General features: G+C 34.6%; 2 protein-coding genes across 3 annotated transcripts in view; one reads left to right on the top strand and one right to left on the bottom strand.

Annotated features, from left to right (window-relative positions):
• Positions 1-26,454, bottom strand: part of LOC136827951 (uncharacterized) — a 505,229-nt gene that overhangs the window by 409,182 nt on the left and 69,593 nt on the right. The window lies entirely within an intron of this gene.
• LOC136827948 (cell adhesion molecule DSCAM-like) overlaps positions 2,660-26,454 on the top strand; it is a 250,663-nt gene continuing 226,868 nt past the window's right edge. The window contains exons 1-2 of one of the 2 annotated variants that reach the window (XM_067085503.1): positions 2,660-2,700; positions 3,519-3,578. The gene's annotated coding sequence lies outside the window, so the exon portion shown is untranslated. Of the gene's footprint in view, positions 2,701-3,438; positions 3,579-26,454 lie in introns of those variants that run through there. The other variant, XM_067085502.1, reaches the window with a different exon arrangement.

The raw sequence follows: 26,454 nt of genomic DNA, 5'->3' as shown, positions 1-26,454 counted from the left end.
AAAACGTTTGACTCAGGAGATAATTCCTTACGTGTACACAGACCTATTTCAGGGAATAGTACGTCTGATATAGATGGCCGAGAATACCACTTGTGACAACAAAACAGACAGATCCAACAAGGATTTGTCTCGTGCCACATGATGGAGTTTTTAGGCTGGAGCACCAAAGTACTCAGTGTCACATGATGTTTTTAAACAAGGTAAATTTGACTCTTGGTATACTTTTCCATTATCATTGACCTTTATCGGGCCCAAACTTGAAATATAAGTTAAGTACAGTTGTAGCCAACATAAGATTTGACGAAAATCTAATCACATTTGACCTAAAGCAGGTCCTTTTGTAGTTGCCCAAGAAATCTGGAGATACTTTAAAACATTTGCTTTTTAGGTAAAGTGGCATAACGGAAGACGGCGGAAAATTTGGCAGCTTGCATCAGTTCAATTCTTTTACATAAAAACTACTGAAAGGCCTTTCTTGCAATATCAGTGATGGCAATGCTCATAAGTTTAGAATATATTAAAATATAATTTTGAAACATCAAGCACCATAGCCTGAATTTGAGTAACATATGTTGTTGTTTATGAATCAGCATATTCCTCGTTCTTTTATTTGTATTTTATAATATATTATACACTTATTTGTCCTTTTCTTCTCTTTCTTTTTCATGTTATCACATAGTTGTGCTCGAAAGTTATTGACCTTTTGACTTTTGCGCTTTTAATGATTGAATAAGAATAATGATAATGATGATGCTAATAAAAGCAAATTTATGTATTAATTACTGGGAGATTCTGTCTTGCCTCGAACATCTGGTAAACAAAACACATCTCTAACGACTGCTGCATATTTACTTTCATCCCCCAAATTATAGTGTAATTATTTGGTTATAGAGACTGATACGCGTTATTTAACTATATACATGAAATTTTTACCTAATCAAGGAATTTAATAAGTTGCCTTGTAAATATATTAGAAATTGAAAATATTTATGTATTTCTAACTGAACGTAGAGGCAAAAATGAAATGTTCATTGCTGTTTGAAATATAGATGACAAATATAGATGGAAAAGTTGTACTGCGCGAGATTTTCATGCTAAGTTTTTAAAACTGGGACAGTGTTGATGAGTTAGGTTTTCACGCTTGTATTTTCAAAATGGAACGCTATAAAAGAGGTAGATTTAGGAGCTGTTATCAAAAAACTCGTTCATTTTCAGTGAGCTAAATTGTCAAGATTTTATCTTAAAAAAGATAAAAATTAATGAGGTAGTTTTTCAAGCTTTTATTGTAAAGCTGAAAGTGTTTTATAGACGTAGGTTTTTCAAGCTTTCAATTTAGAATTTAGAAAGCTTCAATTAGGTAGATTTTCAAGCTTTGTCTTAAGATGCAGAGATAAGAAAGTTATAATTTCAAACTTTTAAACGTAAGACTGTAATAATTTTAATGAGGTAGATTTTAAAACTAAAAATGTTTTACTGACCTAAATTTTCGAGCTATTTGAAAACTCAAAGTTTCAGTGAGGTAAATTTATAAGCTTCTATCTTAAAAATTAGACATTTTAAATAAGATAGATTATGTAGGTTTGATTTTGGAATTGAAAAGTTTGATTGAAGCAGAATTTCTTGGGTCTAATTCAAAATGGTAAAAGTTTCACTGAGCTAGTTTTTCGAACTTGTGTTTTAAAATTTAAAATGACGAGCTACATTTTAAATTTTCTATTCTAAAACCTGGGAAGTTTTATACAGCTAGATTTTCAAGCCTTTATTGAAAGTCGAAAAAAAAAAATGTTAAGGCAGCAGATTTTCAAACTTCTATGTTGAAACAAAAAAGTTCTTGTTATCCAGATTTTAAGGCTTTTATTTTAAAAGCGAGAAAGTTTACGGAGAAAAAAGTTAGTTTAAATCTTAGTTCATAGAAGTTAGATAAGCTTTAATATGAAAATGATGATATCAAATAGATCTGTTTTTATATCAGATATTCGGTATAATATACGACAATACAGGAATATTTATCCATATGTGTGTCTTTTCAATATCTTTGGTCCAGTGCACACCGAATGTGGATATAACTAACAACAGCCGTCATGTGTGGCCAGCTTTTCATCATGGTGAAATGGGAACAAATCCCATTATTTAATTTTCATTGTATTAAATGCACAATGAAAATAGAGATCCATACGACCTTTCAGTTATCAAGTAATGTGGACTTTGGTTTGGGAAGAAACTTATTGATTGCTGATGCGTAAGGTTTGCTTTCACTTTTTTTGTCAATTATCTTTACCTACAATCTTAATGTTTATTATTTTTACGTACATCGTCTGTTTTCATAGCCACAGATATCCTTGCAATATTAACGAAAGAGGTACTGATATTTCTGCAGATGTTTTCTCTACAAAAGACCCTGCAGCAATATTCGTGGAATTTTCTTTACTTTTTTCACTTCAGCCGAATGGAATGATTTCCCCGAAACTGCCTGACCAGCCTTTTGGAAAGACAATTATCGAAAGGAAATGCCTTCCGGATATAGCTAAGATGATCAATACTTTTACTGATTTTCCGTAATGTATATTTCGCATGCATGCGTGCGCCGGTCTTTTACTCTCGAAGAGAGAGACAGAGAGAGAGAAAGAGAAAGAGAGAGAGACTCTGCCTCTCGAACCTCAGTGTAAGATCGGAGCTGGCAGTGTCAGGAAGGAGGAGGGAGTGAGGGAGGATTCAGTCTGAGTTCCGCGCGCTCAGTCAAGATCAACCACCGGTCGCGGTGGGATGACCTATTTCTTTCTCTCCGTTGGTCGTACTTCGTTGGTGTCAGCGCATCGTGCATTTTGTTTCTCTTTTTTTTCTTTTCTTTAAATACGACGACTAGAAAATTAAATAACTGTCTTATTGTTCATTCGGTCAAAATTTGGTTCGAACGTAACTTCGAAACTTCCTTTCATCTTTTGCTTTCAGTAAGTTAAAATGTGATTTTTCTTCATTGCGCGATATTTCTTGGGGACTTCTCTACACGTTGGATCTCTTCTGTAATTTAGTTACTGGACTGTTTTTTTTTCCATAGCTGTTTTAACAATAACTATTAAAATTTTTAAAAGTTTCCTAAGGCTATAAATTAAATCTTTTTTATTTTTTAGAAATTTTACTATTTTCTTTGCGACTAATACACAGTTTACATACGATCTATTATTTTGCCACATATAGTCGATTATGAAAAAACAATTGCGCATTTCTCGAAGAATAATTCAAAAATATTTTATTTATGGTTACTGTGATGTACCAAATGTTTCGTTTTCTTTCTTCGCATGCCCTTGTCAAAGTTTTGAATACATTTAGCGACTAAGATACACGGTATACTGAAAACATAAGAACCGTGAAAAAAATTGTGAGACATGAACTAAGAATGCCACTGTACGATTGATATCTTTTAAGAAATAGATTTTCGAGGCAACACGCTTCTGACATAGAGAATAAACGATAAATTTCCGTCGAAAAATATCACAACAAAATTCATCCTCCATTTGAAGAACTAGTTTCGTGTGATCCACAAACAGAATTTCGCTTTCCATAACATCAGAGCGCTAAAGGTAAGAGCATTTGGTGTCTTTGTTTTTTACTCTTAATTACAGGTCGGTTTCCCCATTTTTTTTTCATCCTCTGTTTTATTGTTTAACTAGCGGTATGTGGAATTATTAAAATTGCTTTGTAGTATATAATCATGGTTTGCCTAAAATGTGTTACTGGCCAATGGAAGGGTGTTAAAACATGGATTGGAAAGGTATAGTCTTGCTCCTGGTCTTGAAATATGGGACATGTGTATATGTATAGATATATATATATATATATATATATATATATATATATATATATATATATATATATATATATATATATATATATATAATCTGGTCACTTTTTACCAGATACATATGTAACTGTAATAATAGCCAAAATGCCCTCTTAAGTTTCTCGAATTCTTCGCTTTTTTTTTGGATACGCTTGTCACTACAAAGCCATAAGATCCAAGTGCAAGAAATAAGATGAAATTTTTTTTTTCTTTGTAGTGACAAGCGTGTGTCCAAAAGCGCGAAGAATTCGAGAAAGTTAAGAGGGCATTGGGATATTACTATATATATATATATATATATATATATTATATATATATATATATATATATATATATATATATATATATATATATATATATATATATAGTTAAGAGGGCATTGGGATGGATATATTATATATATATATATATATATATATATATATATATTCGAAATAGTTAACCTTATATACATTTGGATATTTATCTATTTATACAGATATGTTTATACACATATGTATATGTTTGTGGGAGAGTATGTATTTGTGCGTTTATGAATGTATTTTTAACAGACTCAATGAACCCTAAACGTCTTGAATTCATCACACTTTTTGGATACGCTGATCACTGTAAGCCTTAAATCCAGCTGAGATATAAATGAAGATAGTCTTTCACTCTGTGGTGGGGATCGAACTCATGTTTAATAGTACGAGGGAGGTTGCCACTTATTGTAACATATACATACACACACATACACACCTATATACACATATATATAAGAAAATACATTGTATGTATATATACATATGTACATACATACGTACGTACATACATACACACACACATATATACATATATACATACATTACATATACATTTCACACATCACCACAGTTGACAAAATAAGAGACTGGGTGTAGATCCTGACCGGTTTCGACTTTATTCCCAAACCATTAGGGAAGGACTGCTGAGTCCTTCGTAGATGATTAGGAAATAAATTCGAAACCGGTCAGGACCTACACAGTCTCTTATTTTGCCGCCTGTGGTAATGTGTGATAAATCATGTGTTAATGTGATTATATAATCATCACACACATATTTATGTATATACATATATATTACCCAAGTGATTGTCATTTTTTCATTAGTCTTCTTTTATTAGCAGGAGGTTGAAAAATCTAGTAATTTAAGGTCGTTTTTCTAGCTCTTTACATTGCATGTCTTATAATTAGCTGTAAAACTGACAGAAGTACAACGAAAGTCATTATTTATACAGAACTACGTAGTAGAGGGGAAAGTACTAACCCATCTGAGGTCAGGGTGAGGAACTACCTTAAGGCAAAAGCCAAAATGAAAGTATCGAAGGTTGCAATAAGCGCTGCTTAATCCGATGCACTGGAAGGGAGGTTCCGTGTCAGTTATGATCTCCAGTGTGCTATGCGTGTCCTGTACATGTTGCAGTGTTAGATTTATACTGGAGGCTTACTGAAGATTTGTCCTCTCTTATGCAGAAGGCAGTTGACACCTAGCCACCATTATGTGAACAGGGCACTCGTGCATTGTTCAGCATGCTGAACTAAGCAGAATCAGCCAAGCGCATCCAAACAAGACAGGATAAATTTCAAAAGGAAGATACAGCAAGGGGAACACATGAGGAGGATAGGAAAATCCCCATCTATTACAGGGATAATCTGCAGAGAAGTTCACTCCACGAGCACAGACCAAAGATACATGAGGGTCTTTTATTTTCCAAACCTGATAGCGGCCATGGTGATGAAAAACAGCACTGCCAGTGTGGTATAGAGTTTCCACATGCCCAGAGGGGAATTCCGAGTCCCTCAAAGCCACCTGCATTGGTCATACTGCGATTAGCTGAGAAGGCTTCCTCAGTGTCACGGAAGTTTAAACAAAAGACGAACTGGTATAGAAAGGAAAGAGAGAGAGAAAGGAGAGTGAAATGAATATGAAAGAAGATAAAGAGTATATCAAACGAAAAAGTAATATTTTTTCTTGCAATTAAAACAAGAAAGTTCAATATCGTACAGGAGACAAAATAAATTCTGAAATTTTTGGGAAAATGTTGACTCAAGTGTTCCTGTAAGAGTTCGTTAACCAGAATAAGCAAAAAAGAAAACACCAGTAGAACTTAAAGACTTCTCTCTCTCTCTCTCTCTTTCTCACACACACACACATAATTAAGATGTCCGTATGTGCACATCAAAATTAAAATGCAAATTTTCTATGGATTCCTTTAAAAAAATGTTATTATTACGATGAGAATCTTACTTAAGAGCTCTTCATGCTTGTCATTTGAGACTGGAATCGATATGTATTGTGGGATTATGAGTTTATTTTATCAATTCAATCAGTCAGTAAATTGATCTCGTGATGACATTTGGGAAATAGTCTTGCAATAAGTATCCACTTTACTAACATTCACAAAGCTTGTTGAATGGCCAATAGATACTGTATAAGGACTTCATCGGAGGAAGGTGATTGATTTAGTAATTTGGCGTTGCGGAATACCCGCTGTTTTCTTGACAACGTCTTTGTTTTGAACTCACTTTCACGTTTATGACCACAGATGTTTTGACGCCAGTTTACATAACTCTTACTTCGGTTACATGAAACCGTACAGAATGTAGGGAGGAATATCTAAGGTATTATACTTTACCACGAAATACATTAAAAATCTAACGAAAATGTTACTTATTTTGATATTTTTTCAAAAACAAAAGTCATAAAAATATATGCAGCTGTACTTGATATTTAAAATTTTTGTTAAATAGCTGAGGAATATGTTTTTTCCCATCTTGTCATTATCGTATTGGACCAAGATATTCCGATAATGTTCGGTATCTAAGACTGCGAAAAGTATGAGATATTTGGAAAATATCAGGAAATTATGCTTTTTTGGTTTCGTCATTCATCTGTGTTTTTACACTCTTTCAAACCCTTTATCTATATCGAAAACACGAGAGAGGAAGGATAAAGATGGATAAAAAATGATTTACCCCTAGCATATTATTCATATTTGTATAGTTTATTCCTATTGAAATAAAGTAAAAATATAATTTTTGTATATATTTGATCATTTACCTGTCAATTTAGCGATCTCTTTAACGGACTTTAACTCTAGCTTTAATACACTTTCTTTCATGCATGCCTTTGCTAACTCTTCTTTGTTGAACTGTCTAATGAATCCATTCACGCCCCAGATTTGATTAAGAAACGATAGCATTTTAACAGAGCATTGATCACTATTGTCTGTTTTTCGCTCACTCTCTCTCTCTCTCTCCCTCCCTACTTCGATCATTGCCAGTCCAAGCTTCGATCGGCAACAGTGGACCAACAACCAGATACTGTATTCGCTGCTCGGGTCAATAGAAACTCAGTATTTTGTTTTTTCAGGAAACTGGCCTAAATGACTTCTGTACTCTGCCTGGATCGAACTCAAGACTCTGGTGAAACGATGCTGGTATCACTTATCCACGTAGAAATCAAAGGCAAATGTTTTACCAACACCTAAAGGAGTCATTTTGTAAAATAAAATATCTTGACAAGACATTCTAATTTGAAAAGAGAATGTGGCGTCTCAAGTGAGGAACGTCATTAAATTTTGGAAAATAATAATGCCCGGTCAGAATGGCAGACATTCAGTCAACAGTAGGAAAGCCTTCGGTGTAGGAACGAATGAAGCAAACGGAAAATGACAGATGGCCACAGCGCCAGGAGGCCTGACATTAATAACAAGTCAGACGAAGTCCTGGAATTGTTATTGAGTCTGCAATTGCAGTTTGTTTATTCAAAAGCAAAGGCCAAGGCACAGTCTGCTTTATCCTTCACTCGGTGGATCTGCATGCTAATATGACTCCCATTCTGGATCCGTTGTCGTCATGAGACTGCTCTGCTTGAGTTCCAGGTCTCTGTTTGCCTTCCGGAATAACATGCGCCAAGAAAAAGTTTGTTCGTTCATTCTCTCTCTCTCTCTCTGATTCTTTGTCCATATATTCACGTATTGCATATCATGGATCGAAATTAAATTACCAATTAAATAAATGCAAAATCACATTAGTCGTAGAAAATTTAACACCCAAGATAATAAGGTTTGATAAACTTATAACGTCTTATGGTCATTAGTTGTCAGGTTACGCTATTGCTGTTATAACGGTGCTGTACCCATGAAATTGTTAAAACAACGATAAGAACTGTTTGGCTGTTATGCTCACTCTCACCGAGTATTTCTTAAATTCCAAATCTGAAAATACTAAATTTTATAAAAGGAACATTATTACAATGATTGTAGCTGGTAATGTCATCAGCCAAAATTACAATCTCTCAAAGGTATCGTTCAACGGTAAAAAGAAAATCATAATTCATATAGTTTACAGATGGTATCCAACTATCAATTCTCAATATTAAATTTTTCTCAGTATAAAAATTACTCATTCGCTACCTCCATTCAGAATTACTTAAATCTGACGCCATTCTGGCAATATAATGTAGGTTTTAAAGCTTCCATCTACAAAAGACTCCGTCACGACTCATGAGCATATTTTGGTGCTTGAATTTGATGTGCAATTATGTATAATCATGCGAGTGACTACGGTCTGAAAAACGCATTCAGCTGGTAGGACGGGGGTTCCTACCATTATGAGGTATTGTGAGTTCTTTTCCTTTCTTCTCCAAGGGTAATTAGGAGTAACCTTCTCTTAGCCATTGCAGTAAATTATTATCCATCTTTATTCCCCCTTCTGGATACGACTTCGTCTTGTGGATACAGTTTTGTCTTTCCACTCCTCTTTCTTTATTCAGTATTCTAAGCCCTTTTTGTAAGTTGTTTGTCAGCCAACCCATGTGGATGAAAGGGTTACACTTTCACTTTCCAGTACAAAAGCATACGTATAATCTAGCAATTGCAAAGAGATCAACAACGAGAACTAAGTTGAACCTTTATCTAATGGCAGTCCGTTGCTGTTTTAGTTAGATATTAATGTTGGGATTATCTCTTCACTTTCCTAAGGTTGTAATGGATGTCCCTCCTTGGCACTTGCGTGTCATTCTCTTCAGTCTATCGGTGCACGTGAAACATTATATTTTGGCTCCAGGTTGCATTAGATGGTATAGTTCAAATAAAATATGTTAAATTATGCGTGACCTAACAAACGAGTATTAAATCACTTGAAATTAACAGGAAAACATCCGAGCCAACTTCATTACTTTCAGTGGACTAACTGAAAGCAAGACTATTATATCATGATTTCAGAGTTAGTTGCCTATATTAGAGGAGTTGAGAGCTCTTTTTTTAGGGATCAGATCGTATGCATACATTCTATAACAACTCTTACCAAAAACTTCTCAAGATGAGCAATGCAATTAAACAAGTTCAAGAAGTCTACATACAAAAGGCTTAACTTGCAAATCTGAACAAGTTAAATTATCCTTGTTTGGTTATTCTGCACATTATCTAGAGAAAGCATTGCAGGCTCTGACGATGTAGGCTTTTCCATTTGTCTCAAGATAGGTCATTTGCGTTCCAGCGCTTAACCATGGATTCTGTGCAATCATTTATCAAAAAGGAAGGAAAAGGAGGGAGTAAGCAGTGGCATTCACAAAAGTCCACATAAGAAGATAAGTAACGACTTTCAGATTGATTTCGAAGACCAATTCAAGGGTTCCATCTGTAAAGGAAGAATAGACATGATTTTATTTCAAGCAAGGGTGGGACTGCAAGATTCTTGCAAGACTCGCCTACAACGGGGGCAAAAATTATTCTTAGTCAAGACAAAGGCGTGGAAAGTCTCGACCCTCAAGGGAGAGAAAACTTTGTAGCTTTTTCAACAAGTTTCGATCTATGAAGGGGAGATAACTTTATATTTCACCCTTCAAGAAAATACAAATCCTTTGAAGAAACGGTTTTAGCAATGTAATTCACATGGTTTTATTTTTTTTACGGTGCATGCACGGCCCTAGCCAACAATTCAAAGCCGCATGATGATCTTTTACCGATCGATAAGTGGCCAATATACTGACACGGGTAACTAATCAGATTTAAAAGATCAAGTGAAATGCTGAGGTGAAACCCCGCAAGAGTTTGTCCTTGAAGCTTCTAAAATCCTCGTCTCAGCAATTTCAATCTTGGGAGTAAAGGTCAAATTTTATTTTGACATCTCAGGCACTGTGAAATCGCTTGCACAAAAGACGAAAACAAGGCAGCTGAATATCTCATTTCACAGAAAAATTCGAAGTTCAGTCTTTTTTTTATTACCTACTTGCATTCTCTTTAAATTTTATATAATAAAATCATGTTCAAACGTCTCTTTTCCTCTCAAAGTTAGGCTTAAACTTTTTAAGAATACCCAGAACGAACCAATCAGAGGAAAGGAAAGACATGATATTTTATTTAAAAAAAAAAGATGGAGGGTTTCATAAGGCGCACATTATAGTCAGGTATGCTGGGGAAAGGGCATGATGCAGAAACGAGTTGTCTGAGATTATAAAAATTTATGGGCCGTGCTTTTGAACTTCTATAAAAGAACTTCGAGATAACTTAATATCCTTAATGGGCGATCTAGTGTCATGATGTTGACCGCACCTATAATAAATCAGTAGAATAGTCTTTGCACCTTCACTAAATCATTGTTTATCCCTTGTGCTAGAAAGCAAAACTCAGCCTTTCAGTCACACATGCAGGCTAAAAAAAAAAAAAAAAAACTTGGAAAGAGGGTATAAAATAATGAATAATAGGGAGTAAGAAAGGTAAATAGGTACTATCAATATTATTATTATTCAGAAGATGAAACCTATTCATATGGAACAAGCCCACAGGGGCTATTGACTTGAAATTCAAGCTTCCAAAGAATATGGTTCATTAGGAAGAAGTAAGAGGAGGTTAAGGGAAATACATAAAGAAGAGATCTCACTTATTAAAAAAGAAGTGATCCCACTTATTAAAAATGAAAAAATAAATTAATAAATAGATAAAAATCTATTAAAATGCAAGGAGAATAGTATTAGGGTAGTAATGCACTGCATCTTCGCTTCAACTTCTGAAGTTCCAATTGCACGACATCCTCTGGGAGGCTGTTCCACAGTTCAATGGTGCGAGGAATAACACTACTTTAACACATTCTAACTAAGTCAAACTACACTATACCTTCCTTCACGATATTAAATATAATGTTAGCAATAGACACGTTCGCCCATATTTCATCCAAATGAACAAGAAGCAAACAAAGCTATAAAGGAAACCTATTTTAGTAGTACATTAAACCTTAACATTTGGATTTATAATCCCACAAGCAAGAGGAGTTAGTCATACCAATCATAAATACACTTAATTCTAGGTAGACCGTAATCTAATTCCTTAGATTAATTATTGAAAAATAACTCAGCTACAAACAAACAAGTACTCAGGAGCTGCAATCCCCAGAAACCAATCCATGAAAATCAAACCGACCACTACCATCAGTGAACAAAAGAACACAAGGTTCCAGACGCGAGAACCGAAGAAAATGAACAGATATGCAAGTAACTCGATGTTTCCTTTGGAAGGAATCTGGGCGACTGCACCGAAGCATCGCTCTACAAAATGTGGTATTGAGGAGGGAATAAGGAGCATCTTGACTTTTCCACTGGGCAGGTTGACAGTCAGTTTTTTTTTTTTTTTTTTTTTACTAAAAATATTGATAAGGCTTTTTTTGCTGAATGCTCGATCCTATACTTGAAGTGGGATGAGTTCTTCCTCCTCTATTCTTGTTTCCTCATTGTTTACTGTCTTTTTCTGTTAAGCCAAAAGATAAAAATCTAGGAATCTTTTGGACATATCTCTGCACCTCATCAGGTTTGCAGAATACACTTACTTTGGGTCCGTCGTCTGGTATGCTTTTCTATTCTAAGTCGGGTTTTTTTTTTTTTTTTGAAGAACTAAGGATAGCAAATATTATACTTGCAAAGCTCCAACTTTACCAAATATATGGTGGGGGCTGGTTTAACTTAGCTGAGGTTAACTTCAGTTCCTTACAGATGCACATTAACTTCAGTGAATTTTGTGAATACATCTCATAAGTAAGAAATGTTATGCATGATGTTTCTTTGCTCATCACAGAAAATAGAAATAGCCCTGAATGAATTTAACAACTGTACTGAATAGTTAATATAAACTTCTAGGACAGTTTCCTTTTCATAGCCAACTAACTTCCGTATGCAAATATTATATTTTAAAATTTTCACTATTCTCACTACAGAGCTGTTAAAACAGTCAGGAATTATGATCATGTAGTTTTCATATACTGCTGTGATAAAGAATACTTTGTGACTTATGAGGACGACCAGATGTTCCCTGTGGATTACACAGTGCACCGTAAACAAAACAGGTGCAGCTTTCTTTCAAGAAAATGATGAATCCACGAGAACAACTTGTTATTCATGCTCCTCCATCTGTTTCATAAACAAGAGCAGGTATTAAGCGTTTGTGTATCTGTTTCTAGTTGTCTTACAATTAGCACCTTTTGAACCTAACATTCTTCTCTGATTAAAGCAAAATGAGTATTTTCTTTAGTGGATTACAAATATATCAACTTTTTGTCTGCTCTTAGAGTATATTTTCTTCAAATTTTCAACAAGCTTAGAAGATTTCATGGCTTCATTTGAAAAAATTCACACAGTAGGAACAAGGTTCAGATATTGCTTAAACTTATATTTTGTTGTGTGTGCTGTGGCGATACATTATCAGAAGCAAAATGTTATCATAGAAAAATTGGTTAGTAAAAGTTTCTTCCAAAGTTAGCAGCAATTTGCCTTACAATTAAAGCAAAATACATTCGAAACCAAGCTCAGACCATTGACTTGAATGAATCTTGATATAATTTCTTTTCTCCTTTCCGTTATTAACTGTCAAAATACGAAGATAGTATTCGGTCCTGCTGCTGTAAATCAGTATGTTTGACGATATAATGCAAAAAGAAATAAAGATATATAAAGCAAAAGATTTTGCTCTTCTTTTTTTCTTTCTGAATTATTTTCTTTGAATAGGTGAATTATTTTAATAATTTATAATATTTAATATAATATATATATATATATATATATATATAGAGAGAGAGAGAGAGAGAGAGAGAGAGAGAGAGAGAGAGAGAGAGAGAGAGAGAGAGAGTCAAAAATTTTACATGTAAAATGTCGCTGATATATCTATGGTACTTTACATGAGTATCTTTCTTCCTCCAGAGAAATTACATTTTTGGTTATCTCGCCTCTTTTTCCTATTATTTCTGTCCGCCCAGGTCTCCCCAATACTGGGGTTTCCTCTCGCTGAAGGAGTATATATCACTCTGCGCCTTGAGGCAAGTATTGGTTGCTGTATTTGAAGCTGAATTTGGTGGACACAAGTTTATTGAAAACCTATAGCTATCATTACATGGAAGTCGAAGCTCGATAATCAGATTTAGAGTTTCTCGTGTAAAAAATTGGTTTTTTCCCTTTCAAGTTGCAATAACCGGTGGGAGGCCGAATTTCCTTTCCCCCTCTCTCCCACCCCTACCCTCTCTCTCTCTCTCTCTCTCTCTCTCTCTCTCTCTCTCTCTCTCTCTCTCTCTCTCGTTTTTTAGGTTGATTTTTCTAATAAAACGTGACTGGAAAGAGATGTGATCTTTTGAAAGCAGGGCTTTTTCATAACTTACGTACAAATGTTAGCTCTTATCATAACCGTTTATTTTTGAGAACTAAATTTTCGGCGCTTGACATCTCTGTAAATTAAGAATATAAATAAAGACAAAGGATACCTAAGATAATGCAATTACCTCCTCTGCTCTGAAGAAGTGACGAGTCTTGGCAAACACCGAAAATTTATCATTCTATACAACTTGGATTTCAAATCACTGGCCCTTGTGGGCTTCTTCCATATGAAAGGGGTTCATGTTCTGAATAATAATAATAATAATAATAATAATAATAAGTATCCCATGTTCATTAGTTCCTTATTTCTTTGTCCACACTTATCACAGGAAAACTTTGTTATAGCAGTAGTAAAGTTACTTTTGTCCCCTTGGGAAAGTGCACTTATTTTTTATAAATAATCTTAAGCTATTTTGATAACAAAAAATGAGTAAGAAAAGGATGTTTACACAAGTAGCGATTGAAGCGTCGCAATCACACACTATTTGTCATGCAAAAGGTGATAGTGTCCAGCGCTGTGATTTTCATTAGTCGCAACCTCCTAGGACCAATTCACACACGGATATAAACAACACGACGCCTTTAAAAGCCAATACTGGCAGCCACGTCCCTTTTGCTTTTAACAAGACACAAGGGACCTTGGCAGCAATTTTATATAGGTGAGGGAAAATCGTCACTGAATTTGTCAGCTGCAAACGAATTCACTGTATAAATAGGTTTCTAAACAATGGGAATAAAATATAAAAAAGAAGAAAAAGAATAGCGTGCTCAGTTTAAGAATTAATCCCAATACTAAATAAACTCCACCATCAAATTATCGCAACACCTACAGATTTCCGTGAATTTTGGATTTCAAAACAAAGATGAACGAATCTTGAAGTTGACACCATCTGATGCTACGTAAAGAAACTGCATCCTTGCTGCAATCAGTTCACGAGAAAAGTTATTTAAACATTTTGAAAAAATCAGTGCCCTACTTGAGTGTTTTACCATTTAACTTAGTTTTCAAAAGGCGAAGAAAGTTATGTCATGTATATTGAGGATGTTCAACTAATTAAACGTTAAAAAAAGATGAAAATGACATGCAATAAACAAGGACCTCGATATAGGGTTATTGGCTGTTATCAACGAAAAAAAAGCATCCAACAAAGGGCTAAAGGAGAGGTGGGAATGATGTCCACACTTTTTCGTGTCCTGAATTAGTTATTCATAGCCAATTCAAACGGATGAAAAAGGGAGTTTCCGTATGAATTCATGTAATCACAGAGCTGTATACAGTAATATACAATGTTCTAAACGCCAGCTATCACATTTTAGGTTGTTTTGTGCTTCGTATTTTGTAGGAAAACACGTTAAGGGAATATAAAATGCCGTTCTCTGTACTTGGATAATTATTATAAATTATTAATTTTTACAAGGCATAAAGTGAGGATGAGGAAAGATATTTCAGTCTCAGTAACTTTCTTTTTCACCCCTAAATAGAAAAGTAGTAGAATGATAATACATAACCTGAATGATACACGTATATATATACTGTATATATATACATATATACATATATGTATATATACATATATATATATATATATATATATATACATATATATATATATATATATATATATATATATATATATATATATATATATATATATATATATATATATATATTTATATGTATATATACACAAAACCAGAGATACACTATATATATACACTCACACATATATATATATATATATATATATATATATATATATATATATATATATATATATATATATATATATATATATATATATATTCTGCGTGTTTGTGTTTTCAGATCTCAAGGAGCGATAGTCCATTAATATCAAATTCACTTTCCCTCAACTTTGGAAATGATTTGCAACCAAAGGGAATTAAATCAATGATTGCAGCTAACCTGACCGGGAATGGATTCCATGCTTTTTAGTTTTCTGTAAAAGAAAACTATTGTGCCGGCTCTGTTTATCGGTCCGTGCCTTATTCCCTCCGCACTTTTTTCTGTCCGCTCTCAGATCTTAAAAATTACTGAGGCTAGAAGGCTGCAAATTGGTATTTTGATCATCCACCCTCCAATCATCAAACATACCGAATTGCAGCCCTCTAGCCTCAGTAGTTTTTATTTTATTCAAGGTTAAAGTTAGCCATAATCGTGCTGCTGGCAACGGTATAGGATAGGCCACTACCGGGCCGTGGTTAAAGTTTCATGGGCAGCGGCTCATACAGCATTATACCGAGACCACCGAAAGATAGATCTGTTTTCGGTGGCCATGATTATGTGCTGTACAGAAAACTTGATTGCGCCAGAGAAACTTCGGCGAATTTTTTACATGTTAATGTTTGCGCATAGAGAACAGTTGATATAATGCACTTGACCATCATTAGAAACATGAAATGTTTTCTCTTCTGTTGTTCCTGAACAAATTTAAACACTACGTGGAAACTAAATCGGCCATAACCACCACATTTGATTTTGCTCTGATATAAATGTGTACAAAAGTTGTTAAGACAGTTATTGCTTGAATTTTAAGTCACGCATAACCCATTATTAAGAATTTGCTACCTTGGGAATGAATTACAATCATAAAAGAATTATATGTGTTAAATGAACCTACCCTAACTGGGATTCGAAACCATACATAAAATCCTGGACACCTAATCGGCTAGGCCTTAGGCAGAGCGAGTTGCGTCGATGCCTTTTCAAGAATGTGGAAGAAATCTTACCTTTTCAGCTACTATTTGATGATAAAGCTCACAGTTCATCAACTCATCACAGTAAGGTCATTTGGTAATTTCCGTACCTGTAAAATAAAACAAAAGCAAAATCATTAAAATTGGCAAAGTAGCAAGAATCTTGGCATCTGCTGCCAATCCCATACCACCACCTAACTGATTTATCTTGTTGGCCTTACACGTCAAAACCTGAAGTTTCTCCTGTGTTCAGAGGAGCTCATTGCCTCCGGTTTAGGCTAGAAAAGGCCACATGTTTACCTAACAGAAATCCTATCAATTAAAACAACTTGTGCCTTAAGTTTACTATGAATTCTAAGCATATTTCAGCGAAAGTATATACAGTATCTACACTACATTAGTCACAAGTTACGTTCAGAATCTAACCTCAGAACGTATTAGTCCGTTTAAGTAAATCAAGGCTTCAAATGAAAGAGGAAGCAGTATAGACATACTAATCCATCTATGTAATGTACAGTTTGGATAACTTATGATATTCTCAGACAGCAAGGTGAGAGTTAAGAGTTAAGATAGTGAAGGAATGAAGAAAACTCAGCGGAATGAAGAAACAGAAAATAATAACAGAGTAAGGTTAAATTTGAAGCCAATTGGATTCATAAATTGCAGATTTAAGGACAACATGAATGTTAGTTTCAAAAACCCTTAGACCCACCTTCGAAATCAGAGTAGTTCAAACTTGCAGTGAGAAGTGTGAAAAGGATCAGAGAAGGCGTACTGGACAACCGACGTACAGACAAAAGATTTGTAAGTTAAATCTAAGTGGTGTTCTACAATTTGTAGGAAGGAAAGAGAACAGAAAAAGTTGGAGTTCTGATCTATAAAAGGAACGCTGCCCTTAGCTAAAAGGATGAATACGTAATACTGATCAGATATAAGGAGAAGCATGCATAAATGTATGTATATTTTGGTGGTAGTGAAATTATATAAGGAAAAATATACACATTTCTGCTAGACTGTCTCGGTTTTTTCGTCATCAAAATGCATTTAATATCAATTCACTACAAAATTTAGCGTTGATAAAAGACTTGAAAGATAAAATAAAGAAAGAGATTCCTTAAATCCTCGCATACTTAAAAGGAACAAAATTCCGCATTATTTTGAAATACTATTAAACTTCTTGTTTGCAATGGTTTCTCTAAATTGCTTTCCGCGTGTCCGTAGTTTCATGCCTCAACTTGGGAAAAATAGCCGACGAAGTTGTTCAGCCGGGAGAGCATTCCCTTCCCAACTTTCCCCTTTGTTATCTACACATCTAACTTCGGAGTTCTTCTCAATGTGAACTGAAGTGCGCTGTCGGCAAAATACTACAAGATGCTGAAAAATTCGTACCGTAAAAATGATCGTATTCATGATATGTTCATATATTACGGTTAATTTCGCCGAGTGTATATGAATTTGGTCAATGAAAAACGCAGTAAAGGAGAATAAGGAATGCTGCCGTCTTGATCCCTTGAATGGTGCAAATTCCGAAACATGAAAGGTTAAACGCCTGTTTGTTTTGACATTTATATTTAAACCGAGAGTTAATTTTCTATCTTTCTGTTTCCACCGGCAGTTTCACAGCTATGAAGTATGAGCCTTTTGAATATATTTATCTCTGTGTCACTGCCTATCAACATTTCAATGAATCCTTTGTTTTCAAATCAAAACACCAAATGATGCGTGCAGAAAATTACTGGATTAGTAAACGAAAAAAGGAGATTGTGTAAAGTACTGTTTCTAGACAAAAGTGCTAATGAAGTAGGTAACCACGAACAATATAAAGCGAAATAGTTGGGGTATGATAAGACAATAGGCAAATATCTTTAAATACTATAGAGCAAAATTTTTAAACAAATAAAGAGGAAACGATTATCTGACAAATGGAGCTATGAATGAAAAATAGATATGGAATGGTACTCAGAAAATGTGCTCATATATGGATAGAGTGAGTATTTTGAAATCTGACTGAATGTGGAATAAGGACTAGGATAAGATCTGAATTATGCAAATTTTATGTACTTGTAGAAGTGATTGTAGTTTGTATGGATGGAAACCAAGAGGTCGGCGAATGGAGGACACAGAGTTCAGGAGATTACAAATGAAATACTGCGCCAGAAGGAACGGGTGAGAGGAATAATTGTTCCTTTGTATAAGAACAAAGGTGACAGAAGTAACTGTAGGAATTATAAAGGGATAACTTTAATTAGTCTGACGGGAAGGTGTCAGGTACGATTTTCACCGAGAAAGTAAGACAGATGACAAAAGGACTGAGAGGGTCTTTCCAGGATGGAGAGAGAGAGAGAGAGAGAGAGAGAGAGAGAGAGAGAGAGAGAGAGAGAGAGAGAGAGAGAGAGAGAGTTACATATAACTTAGAGGTCAATTCCCCTGGTCTAACAGTTCATCAAAAATGTACTTTAGATTAGTACCCGAATTTTATATCTATATGTTATTAAAAGACTGAAAAAGCTACAGTGTACTAGTGAAACAGCTGAATTGATAAATAATAAAAAGTATTTATGCTTATTAGAGTTTAAACGTTCTTTTTGTCAATGAAAATAAAGACGGGCAGAAGATTAAGAAATTAGGATACATCGACCTCGAAAGAGTTGGTGATTGCTTGTGATAAAATATACATATATATATTGTTCAATATCAATATATATATATATATATATATATATATATATATATATATATATATATATATATATATATATATATATATATATATATATATATACATACATACATACATACATATATAAGATTTCTAATAAACAAGTTATTTCATCACCAATTATTTGGAGGTCGATGTTTTCTAATTCAAAAATCTTCTGCAATCAAAGGAAATGAGTACTGTGTAAACAGAGTTGTATTAACTATAAAATCATGCTGAAAATGACACAATCCAGAAAAAAATTAAGGAAAGAAAACCAGAACCACAAATGACGAAAGAGAGAGACCCAAGAAAGGTAATGAACTATAAGACCCGAAAGAGTAAAGGAGATGAAAAGGAAGGCAGTAAAGAAACGAAATCGAAGTGTAAGCATAAAATGTTCTCTGCTGATAGAATGACTCCTCATAATCATTCCCCTTGCACTAGCTTTTCTATGGCTGTTGATGGTGGCCATTGAGGAAACCGCTGACACGTGAAGAAGTTACGCCCTGCTTTCCTCACACTTCCTTTCCTCGTTTTCCTTCTCCTCGTCCTATTCTCCTTGGCCCTTGTACCCTTCCTCCTCGATCATCGAGGGAGAGGGGAGCAGTGAAAAGAACACCTTCCTCTCTTGAAATATGAGACAACCAGCGGTGTTATCATGCAGCTGTAATCAGGCATAAATAACTTGGTAGAGGACTTTATTGATTAGTCCCCAAGGAGTCTCAAATCATGGTTCTATCGAGACTGCCGGAGAGATCATGGTAACATGGATTTATGTACGACGAGTATGGTGCTCTCATCTCAAGCAGGTCTAGAGAGAGAGAGAGAGAGAGAGAGAGAGAGAGAGAGAGGCTCGTTCACAGACATTTTTACTTAACTATTGCAAGTATTGCTTGCAGTATTCTCATTAAAGTAGTAATTTTGCCAAATGACCACGTATTGAAAGAAAGACATGAAAATGACGAAAAGAAGAGTGGTCCATGTATACTTCTAAGCAAAAGCACTCGCATCTAAGACAATAAAAGACCAATGTACAGAGGCTGGTGACCCAATAGTAGCTGAGATGCAGCTCCATTCATACAAAATACAATGGATAAAAGGAGTGCTGGGTGCCAAAAGTACATAAAAAACAAAAACGCATACACCCTCACATTTGTAAATATACATAAGTGTGTGTATACTTAAAACATTATACTATTAGTGGTTCAAATCGAATTACGCAAGGCAAAAGAATTTTTCTCCTTTTATTAATTTCCTGAAGCATAGCAGTCTTCCTGTCTACCAGGACTATAGTGTACAGTGCAATCAGTAATTCTAAAGAAAAAATCTCTAGATCACCACAATAGGGTAAGGCTGTTCACTGCAAGTGGTAATTTTCACAGAACCAAGCTGATTCTAAAAAATCAGAACTGACAGATCTACCAAACACAGTGGAAAAGATGGGCTGCGATTATAAGACATTTTCTGAACTTTAGACAAGATGGGAAGCTTAAAGAAGTCCATAATTCTAATTAACTACAATATTCACATAAATATAGAACCCACGAATTACCATTTTCAGTCCTACGATTTTATGTCACCTGCAACAAAAATTAGTTAATGTTGGCACTTTCATGCTTGGTATTTCCCAAGGTAACATTTTGGGCCGTTGCTGTTTGTTGTCTTTATGATTATTTCTTTGAGTACGACTTCACTGGAACAAATCATAAAGGCAAAAGACTTGCTTAACAATGTCCTCAAAACATGAGTAAGGAAAAGAAAGATAGCAAGCAGGTACTGGTAACATAATATGCTATTTAAATATAAGTAATAATAATAAAGTTAACTAAGAGTGAAAAACCAGTTGAGAAATGTTAAGGTGGCATCTCGCTTGAATATGAACAGCCATAACACATTGACACACTGTGTATTCATACAGTGTAAAATAATATCCACTGTAACTTCGAAGTGGAATAATGGAATTGTTTTCATTATAAGAATGATGTCATAGAGTCACAGGAAAAGGAAATAAAAGACACCAGGAGCTGGGTAGCGTGACAGCTTGGCAAATCAACGGAACATGAATGATGACGCTCTGCATATCGAGAAGCAGCCCTAATCTGGAAGTGCAAACTCAAAAGGTGATAGAACAGGATGCCCCCAGAAGATTAGGAAAAAACAACCACTACTTCGACAAATTTTGTCTACAGGCTAAAGGTCATGGGAGACTGAAAACAGGAGGACAGGATTCCAACTATGGCAAAATGAAATATCTGATACATTTAGTATTATCACCATCATGTAGATAGACATAGGAAACTTTACAAATTGTGGAACATTTTCTGGAAAGATGAGGTAATATATCTTATGTGCAGCAAAAAAAAAAAAAAAGGAAGGAAAAGTTTAAAGTAATACCAAGTAAAATGAAGGACACAGAGTTCCTAGGTACAGTGCTTTCTTTGTAAATTAAATAATCTAAAAAACGCACATGTCAAAATCATCTCTTTATTCTACCGTGTTTCCTTGTGGGAGACACACGAATACAGATTTAACTACATAATATAAATAAATAAAAAATAATGTGTTATATCTTTACAAAACACTGAACTGAAAAATATGCAGTCTCGACAGACAATACGGAAAACAAAACCATTACCATGAAAATAACCAAACACAAACAGAACATTTGTATGAACTGTGATAGCAAGAACAATTTCATTTTATACTTGCCAAAGAAAAGCATCATCGATGAAATATATCGCGTATGATACGCATGCTCGAATTCCTTTATGCAGCGACAGGCCAAATATTTACTTCTGCTTTCAATAACTGTCGTTTTTTAACGAGGTCCACCACCGTTATGTGCAGGAAAAACATGGGTCCTCTATATCTTTCAACGAGGCCAGAAAAACACATTTTCCTTTAACGTTTTGCAGAGGGAAATATCAGGCTCGTTGGATCTTTGCCTACAACATTTTTGTCTATGATATGTTCTTTTATGCCAATGGTAATCATTCCATCCTCTTTCCGATTAGGTGCAAAGGTTATTAGTAACCTCAAAGACGTCTGCCCATAGATACCTGTAATTCATGATGCTGAAACCTTTAAAATTAAATACGGAACCAACTGCTTCCCTACTTAATCAACAGTTGCTTGATAGAAAACAATAACGCATATACGAGATTTTACACTAAAGAGACACATTAAAAACAAATTGCAATAACTAATCCTCTCTGTACAAGAAATGCTATGAATAGCATTTCTTGTACAAAGGTTGCGAGATCTTAAATTACAAGAGCAATCAAGATCTCCACGCCACTTACCCATCTTAAAAAGCAACTCCATGGGTCTTAAGGAAATCTTAGCTTCACGAAAGGAATAACTTATGGGGCTACACCATCTCGTTTGCAAGGTAATTTCCACTCGTTACAAAGGACTTTATAGAGTTAAAAATGGTAAATCATCCGATATTGACAGCGGAACAAGTGACACATTTCTTAAACTGTATCAAGTTGATGATATTGAATGCCATCGAGGCTTCATTCAATAGACACTTAATAATAATCTGAATAAAATGTTTTTTAAAGCATAACCCCTTCTCTGTCACCTATAAATACTGAATACTGACACCACCAAAACCCAGCAATCATGAGCGACCTTTTATTAGCTCTGGAGGGTTGATCTCATATTTATGTAAATGTCTCACCAGACTCGTATAACCATTATTGGAAACGATGTCAAATTTACGTGTTACGCGTTAAGTAGACATTAAAAGAATATTCAACGTTGTTTGCACTGATTGAACCCCCGATTATTTAAATTTTATGTATGCTCAACTATATTTTAACCAAAGCCCCAGTTCATAACGTGCTTGCTTTCCTTGCCGAAGAGATTAAAAACCATTCCTTTACTCTACAGCCAGAGAAGATAACTTCATAAAGCTGTGGTGATTAATGTAAATCTCCATGCAATGAAGACTTCTACCAGTATGTGTTTTGGACGACTATTAGACACACACCACACCATGTATATATATATATTATATATATATTATTTATATATATATATATATATATATATATATATATATATATATATATATATATATATATATATATATATATATATATATATATATATATATATATATATATATATATATATATATATATATATATATATATGTGTGTGTGTGTGTTTGAATATGAAAAGGCCCATGAAAACTCTTATACTCTTGTCACCTGTCACTTGTCCATATTTCACCAGAGAGCAGGACTGCACAAGTATTCGAAATATATGGTTGCAACGCGCATATAGTGTTTTCATGGGCATTTTTCTCTTCATGGTGCATTGTTAGATTACAGTAAAAGACATTCATATATATATTTATATTTACAAATATTACGCCAATAAATTACTATCCAATTCACTGTGCCTCGGGAATAACTTACACTCAAGGGGAATTATAACTCCACTGGTGACGAAGCACTTACCAGTTGTAATTCCCCTTGGGTGTGAGTTAATCCCGAGGTATAGTGGACTGGACATTAAACGATATTTGAGGTTTAATACGTGTGAATATCAAAAGTGTAACGGCTTATTTTACAAAAATGTATATATATATATATATATATATATATATATATATATATATATATATATATATATATATATATAGATAAATAGATGATAGATATACAAATATATATATATTATATACATTTATATATATACATATACATATATATATATATATATATATATATATATATATATATATATATATATATATATATATATACAGACAGATACATACATACATATCTATACAGTATATATATATATATATATATATATATATATATATATATATATATATATATATATATATATATATATATATATATATATATATATATATATTATATATATATATATATATATATTACTAAAGGACCTCATTCAAACTGGATGGTATCTAATGGAGTTTTTATTCAAAAAGTTACAAGCTTTCTTGGACAAACAGTCCACATTATCAAGTATCCGTACAATGAGCAAACGCATAGTCGGCTGTATTTATATCTGTGTGCTGGTACTTTTAATCCTATAATCGCCTAGCTCTTCCTGTGTGACCTCCACCCTCTCTTGACCTTGGTCTTTCTCTGATCCCTGGTTCCAGATGTCCGTTTTCCGTGCGTTCTGTTGCGTTTTTTCTTCGTTTCCTTGCTACTGTGGAGTATACGATTTTTCTTTGATATGCTGTCTTCAAAGCCGTTTCCGGTGTTCCCTGCCATCGTGTTGTTGGCGCAAGTTATGAAGGCGTTCTCTACAACCAGTCTAGATGTTTTGTTGGTGTTCCTGTACAGAAAACTCATATTTTCCCAGTCTATTCTGTGATCATTTTCCCAACAGTGTTTGGCAACTGCCGACGTCTGATTATAATGCCTTATGTTCTGCAGATGTTGTTTGCTTCGCTCTTTACATGATTTGCCAGTTTCGCCATAGTACCCTTCTTCACAGTCTAGACACGCTGCCATATAAACCCCCTCTAATCTCTTCCCCCTCTACCGACTTTTTGTTTCTAACTATTTTATTTAGAGGGGGTTTATATGGCAGCGTGTCTAGACTGTGAAGAAGGGTACTATGGCGAAACTGGCAAATCATGTAAAGAGATGAAGCAAAAACAACATCTGCAGAACATAAGGCATTATAATCAGACGTCGGCAGTTGCCAAACACTGTTGGGAAAATGATCACAGAATAGACTGGGAAAATATGAGTTTTCTGTACAGGAACACCAACAAAACATCTAGACTGGTTGTAGAGAACGCCTTCATAACTTGCGCCAACAACACGATGGCAGGGAACACTGAAACGGCTTTGAAGACAGCATATCAAAGAAAAATCGTATACTCCACAGTAGCAAGGAAACGAAGAAAAACGCAACAGAACGCACGGAAAACGGACATCTGGAACCAGGGATCAGAGAAAGACCAAGGTCAAGAGAGGCTGGAGGTCACACAGGAAGAGCTAGGCGATTATAGGATTAAAAGTACCCAGCACACAGATATAAATACAGCCGGACTATGCGCTTGCTCATTGTACGGATACTTGATAATGTGGACTGTTTGTCCAAGAAAGCTTGTAACTTTTTGAATAAAAACTCCATTAGATACCATCCAGTTTGAACGAGGTCCTTTTAGTAATTCTACTAATGCACAGAACAATTGTGTATGTGATGTTAATATATTAATATATATATATATATATATATATATATATATATATATATATATATATATATATATTTATATGAATGAATTTTTCATGAATGAATTTTTTCGTGATCGCCGTGATTAATATAAAAGCATTAAGCTACAAATGTCCTTTAATATCCAATTCGCTATACCTCGGAAATAATATATTTTCATATATGTTTAACAAAGGGGAATTTTTTATTTGATAATAAGTTCGTCGTCTTGTGGAACCACGAAAGACAAGAACTCAGGACTACAGTGACGCACCTTAAATCACAAGACCATCAAGGACATTTGTAGCTTAATGCTTATATATATATACATATACTGTATATATACACATATTAGCTGATGAACCTGATGCTGGTCAGGAAAACTCTGAATGACAACCGATAAACTCTCTCTCTCTCTCTTTCCCTCTTTCTTCTTCCTAACACCACCTCTACTCTCTCTCTCTCTCTCACTTCCTCTCCCTTTCACTCTCTCTCCCACCCTCACTCTTTCCCTTTCTCTCCTCCCTAACACCCCCTCTACTCTCTCTCTCTCTCACTTCCTCTCCCTCACTCTTTTCCTCTTTCTCCTCCCTTACACCCCCTCTACTCTCTTTCACTTCCTCTCTCTCTCTCTCTCTCTCTCTTTCCTGTTAAGATAGTTGCTTCAATTACATTGCCCAGCATTTTTTACATTTTATCTTTCATCCCTTCTCAACCCCCATTCCTATCAGGGCTGAACTTGGACTTAAAGGGAACTGGGAGTGCCACTACTCATCTCAGCGACCTTGAAAACTATGGATTAGACACTAACATCTGTCATTTTTGACATTTTATTTCTCACCCCTCCCTCCCATTGGGGCTGAACTTGGAGTGTCACTATTCATCTCAGCAACCTTGAAAACTATGGATTAGAGACTAATATTTATAGTTTTCGGTTATTTTTGCATGTCACCCACTTCCCACACCCACCCTATTTGGTGCCAGTGATGTCTTACCCCCACAGTGTTCTTTTCCAGACAGTACATCATATGTCTACAGAAATGAGGTATATTAAACCTGAAGAGTTTATTTTTTTACTAAGTCTATGGGAAGACCCAGTCTGTTTCAGGGAAGCCCTTCCCACCACATTCCCACCCCTTTTGGTCCCCTTTGGTGCTAGTGATGTCTTACCCCCACAGTATTCTTTTCCAGATAGTATGTCATGTATTCCAAGTTTGGTTGAAATTGCTCAATGCATTTCAGAGTTATGCTGGAACTCACACATGCAATACATACTTATATATATATATATATATATATATATACTTATATATATATATAA

This window comes from Macrobrachium rosenbergii, chromosome 42 (assembly GCF_040412425.1).
Source record: "Macrobrachium rosenbergii isolate ZJJX-2024 chromosome 42, ASM4041242v1, whole genome shotgun sequence".
Classification (NCBI taxonomy): Eukaryota; Metazoa; Arthropoda; class Malacostraca; order Decapoda; family Palaemonidae; genus Macrobrachium; species Macrobrachium rosenbergii.
This window is presented reverse-complemented; position numbering and strand designations above follow the sequence as displayed.